This window comes from Phoxinus phoxinus (assembly GCF_949152265.1).
Source record: "Phoxinus phoxinus genome assembly, chromosome: 1".
In the NCBI taxonomy this organism is placed as follows: Eukaryota; Metazoa; Chordata; class Actinopteri; order Cypriniformes; family Leuciscidae; genus Phoxinus; species Phoxinus phoxinus.
Genome location: NC_136876.1, coordinates 47,933,479 through 47,939,154, shown reverse-complemented (window position 1 = coordinate 47,939,154; position 5,676 = coordinate 47,933,479). Strand labels below are relative to the sequence as shown.

General features: G+C 40.5%; 1 protein-coding gene; it reads right to left on the bottom strand.

Moving 5' to 3' along the window:
• LOC307003486 (NACHT, LRR and PYD domains-containing protein 3-like) overlaps positions 1-5,676 on the bottom strand; it is a 277,559-nt gene that overhangs the window by 170,234 nt on the left and 101,649 nt on the right.

Sequence of the window (5,676 nt, the reverse complement as noted above, 5' to 3'; positions counted from 1 at the left end):
GCAGCTAACCCTAACACAGAGCAGCTAACCCTAACACAGAGCAGCTAACCCTAACACAGAGCAGCTAACCCTAACCCTAAATCTAGCGGCACATTGACCTCTATGGTTCCAAATGTTGGTGACAGCAGCTGCCAAATTATTATAATCTGACAAGGTGAATCAAATCCTGGAAATGATGAGCACTACAGTATATCATCAGCCTGTTCTCACGTAAATGCGTCTCTATAGCACGCAGTGTGTTTATCGTGCAATTTATACGCGAAAGTGAGTTTTTACGTGGATATGATAAGCAGTTTTGCTCGTGCATATGATACACTTTGCGTGATATACACACGCACCCCACACCACTAATCCTACCCAAGCTATAATACACACGCACCCTACCCTAAACCTACCCATGTGCTATCCATGCGTATATGCACGTAAAAACTAATTTTCGCATATAAATTGCACAATAAACACACTGCGTGATATAGAGATGCATTTAGTGTGATCGGGTTGATATCATAATCACTAGTCTAACACATACCTAATACAACAAGCAATTTGTCTTAAGAGAAAGCAGTAGCAAGAGAAGAGATACACGTACAGTACAAGCAAGGAGGGCAATTGTTGTGAAGATGGTTTGTTTTTATTTTAACCATAGTTAGGAGTATGCATTTAAAGAGTTTCAGAATCAGTATAGACAATATCTAAGGACGGTATAACAACAGCCCTGACTCACTTTCTGTTTTGTACCTTTAATTTCAAACTCTTTTAAAGATGGTGATAGACTGGGCAACTTTTTGTTTTTTTAGACAGGCCCACGACCATCTGAAGCATCTGGACACAGATTGCCCATTCTCAGTGGGAAAGTGCTCAAGCAACAGTGCTCTGCAACATGCTCAAGAAAGTTGCCCCGTGTATTATCACTTTTAGTATAAAAAAAAGTTCACATTTCAATGATAACTATTTATGAAAGTCATTTTAATTTTAGCTATTAAGCTGCTCTTGGTGTTGTGTTGAAATAGTTTTAAACGTGTGGTTCTTGGATCTATGACACCACAGTCTGGAAATGGTTTCACGGTCACCCAGTTCAAATGCAAGAAACCATCCAAGAACACACAAGCTGGCTGGCCTGGTGTGGAGGCCTCATATCCATAGTTTGGTCTCACTTAAGACAAGCCTCACTTCTTTCAAACCTATTTTAATTTATTTGTATCTCCTCTCAGATGTTCTGTTGATACAAGGTCTTTTTTTATTAATCTTTTTGTGAGTTGTTTAATATTTCCAAATTGGTTCCATGTGTTGTTTCTTAATATTACATTTAATGTAAATGTATTTTTACATCTTCATTCTGTCCTTTTATTTGTACGTAAAAAATAATTAGCCTATATCTGAATTTGAGGAGAAATTGTATTTCTTTTATAACAGCATATATACACTATATTATCAGAGCATTCATGTTCATACATCATTTTTTAAAGAAAGAAAAAAAGCGCGGGTGATAAATAGCTATATAACGTTAGCTATATATGTAGTGCGCCGAGTGAGTCTCTGTAATGGCGGACACATCACACAGAACCTGGGTTCGAGTCCCCACCGCGACTATGCTCTCCTTGTAATCCTAAAAGTTAGGATTACAAGCATTTTTAGCGGTAATCCGCTTTTAAACTTCGCCTAATTTAAAATGTTGTTGTCTTTGTTATTTCTGAAAGACATATTTTACGTCCCTGGTACTTCACCAAGATGTTAAGCTCACTTTTGGTAACATTAATTTAAGATTGCCATGAGTTGCATCTTTTGCGGCCTGCACGTGCAGCCATGTGGAGTCTGAGCATGGCATGGTGTTTTATCACACTAAACACCAATAACGTGTTTCAACAAAGTAAGAGGGAAGTTTAATAAATTCAGAACACCTTATTAACAGGTCTCTTGCCACTGCCACTGTTCCGCTTAATCTGAAAGTAGCGGCCATTACTCCCATCCTCAAGAAGCCCGGCCTCGACAACGCCACTCATAGCAATTATAGACCAATATCAAACCTTGCATTCGTTGGCAAGCTACTTGAGAAGGTAGTTGTGGCACAACTGCAATCACACTTAGAGAGACATAATCTCTTTGAACCCCTTCAATCTGGTTTTCGTACATACCACAGCACAGAAACAGCTCTATTAAAAGTACTAAATGATCTCCTTCTGGCTTCTGATTCTGGTGCATGTAGTATTCTGGTTCTCCTTGACCTCAGTGCAGCATTTGACACTGTGTGCCACCCTACACTTATCTCACGATTGTCTGAAATAGGCATCACGGGTGCGGCACTTCAGTGGTTGACCTCGTATCTATGTGATAGACAGCAATTTGTTAAGATAGGTAAGAATCGCTCACGCTCTGTGTCTGTTTCTCACGGTGTGCCCCAAGGCTCTGTTCTTGGTCCGCTTCTATTTCTGATCTACTTGCTACCGTTAGGCCAGATCATCAGACGGCATGGTCTCAACTTTCATAGCTACGCTGATGATATTCAAATCTACTTCACGTTCAATCCCAACTCATCTTTTCCACCCTCTTCAGTTACCTCCTGCCTCCACGAACTTAAAACATGGATGTCCTCTAACTTTTTACAGCTTAATGCTGGTAAAACGGAAATCCTGTTGATTAACCCTAGATCACAGAGTTCACCCGGACATGACATTTTTATTGATATAGATGGTATCGAGATTAGGCCTTCAAAAACTGTTCGGAATCTGGGAATTTTGTTCGACCCCACGCTCAGCTTTCACTCACACATTAGTCAGACTGTCAAATCTTGCTTCTTTCACCTGCGGAATATTGTTCGTATTCGCCCCTCTCTTACCTTTATAGATGCGGAAATTGTTATTCATGCTTTCATCACTTCCAGACTGGACTTCTGTAACTCATTATACAGCGGACTACCCACCAAAGCAATACACCGCCTTCAAATGGTACAAAACTCTGCTGCACGAGCCCTCACATATAATAAAAAATCTGCCCACATCACTCCTATCCTTCACCAACTGCACTGGCTTTCTGTAATAAACCGCATCCAATTCAAACTGTTAATCCTAGTGTATAAAGCCTTACATGGCCCGGCACCCAAATACCTTGTTGATTTGGTACAGCCATACGTTCCAACTCGGGCCCTTAGGTCCAGCACTGAAAACCTACTTGTGGTACCCCGGGTCAGACTCTCTACGGTGGGCGGTAGGGCTTTTAGTGTTGTTGGCCCTAAGCTTTGGAATAAGCTGCCCCTGAATCTTCGTGCCACCGACAACATCCGGACCTTCAAAAAACTACTCAAAACTCATTTTTTCAAGCTTGCCCAATAAATAAGTAGGCCTATCCTCAACACCGTTTTCTTTGTTCTCCACTTTCTTAGCTTTATTTGCTACATACTCTGTCGTAATTGTTAGTGGTGTCAACAATAATCGATTCGGCGATGCATCGCAATGCGGGATATGCACGATTCAGCATCGATGCGGCAAAGTGCCATAATCGATTATGTCACTGTTTATTTTCTGGCCTTGAGTTGGACAATAAAGTTGTGAAGTTTCAATTACTTCCGCGGGCATAACAACAACAACAATCAAGACGGCTGAGGCGGAGGGAGATGACCGCGATAGACGGGTAATTAAAAACGCACCCAAAGCTTGGAAAGCGGACATCTGGGCACATTTCGGATTCTACGAAGAACGGGAAACTAGACAAGACGAGGCTGAACACAGGAGCGCAGCTTCGCGGCTGAGACACGAATAGACTATTAACATAAAGCTTTTACTCTTAAACACAAAAGGCACGTCCATTTGAATAAAAAAATAATATTTATTAAACAAACCAGATCAAGAGCAAAAACGAAATAAAGTGCATAACTGAAAAATAGCTCAAAACTAATACAAACAGTAGGCACTGCGCATTAGGCTCCAATAATTTTTTCCCGTCTTCTAAAAAAAAAATGCTGCTACACTGCCGATGTCTTTGTTGACATGGTAGAAGAGGACTGACTATGAATTAAACGGTCTCTCAATTAAATAAATAATATTCAGCAAACCTTCTAGCCTACTTTCTTCAATCTGTCTCTCTTCTCCGGTGGGTTGGGCTAATCCAAAAGAAGTGAAAACAAGGGGGGTGTTCCGAAGACAGACTGTTACCTGTGGAACAGGGGTGCTCTGAAAACACCCCCATTAGCAATTAATGCTTTCCACCTGATGAAATGAACGCGCAAAACGAATGAAATGAACGCGGCAAAACTGATGAAATGAACGCGGCAAAACTGATGAAATGAACGCGGCAAAACTGATGAAATGAACGCGGCAAAACTGATGAAATGAACGCGGCAAAACTGATGAAACGAACGCGGCAAAACTGATGAAATGAACGCGGCAAAACTGATGAAATGAACGCCGCAAAACTGATGAAATGAACGCGGCAAAACTGATGAAATGAACGCGGCAAAACTGATGAAATGAACGCGGCAAAACTGATGAAATGAACGCGGCAAAACTGATGAAATGAACGCGGCAAAACTGATGAAACGAACGCGCAAAACTGATGAAACGAACGCGGCAAAACTGATGAAATGAACGCGGCAAAACTGATGAAATGAACGCGGCAAAACTGATGAAATGAACGCGGCAAAACTGATGAAATGAACGCGGCAAAACTGATGAAATGAACGCGGCAAAACTGATGAAACGAACGCGGCAAAACTGATGAAATGAACGCGGCAAAACTGATGAAATGAACGCGGCAAAACTGATGAAACGAACGCGCAAAACTGATGAAACGAACGCGGCAAAACTGATGAAATGAACGCGGCAAAACTGATGAAATGAACGCGGCAAAACTGATGAAATGAACGCGGCAAAACTGATGAAATGAACGCGGCAAAACTGATGAAATGAACGCGGCAAAACTGATGAAATGAACGCGGCAAAACTGATGAAATGAACGCGGCAAAAAATCGACCAATCAGAATTTTGGTCAAGCCAGAACGTATCGACCAACAATCGACTAATCGACTGTGAGATTACAGCCCTAGAAAGCAGTGTTTTCTTTTTCAGGTTTGAAAATGCCATATACAATACCCTGTACCATTCAATTTTATTTTGTTTAATGACATTTATGTCGAAGATACAGGAGAGTGATAATACACACATAGCAGCCAATAAAATCTGTTGTTCAATATATGACTGCTTGTATTGCCTCATGACTGATGAAAAATTTGCCTTGTGTGCAGTAGAATTTTGATGCATCGCAATGCATCGTAGAATCGAATTGAATCGAATCGTTACCTGGTGAATCGTAATCGAATCGAATTGTGAGGGCAGTGCCAATGCACACCCCTAGTAATTGTATACTTTGGGTAAATAGTACAATGTGTTTTTCTTTGATTCTTGTCAATTAGTTTCATGCTTGTTTCCATCTGTTTGTCTGTAATAAGCAGATGGCTTTTGTATCTGTTTGCTTGCTGTTTGTTTGCTATTTGTATTGCATTGTGAAGCGACCTTGGGTTCTTGAAAGGCGCTATATAAAATAAACATATTATTATTATTATTATTAACACATTTTTTTCTACTTCTGTAATGCAGTTTTCAAGACCAGACAATAAATGCCATTTATTTTCAGTCAAAATCTTATGAAATTGTATTGGCTTATGTTACCATGTCAATTACTTTAATA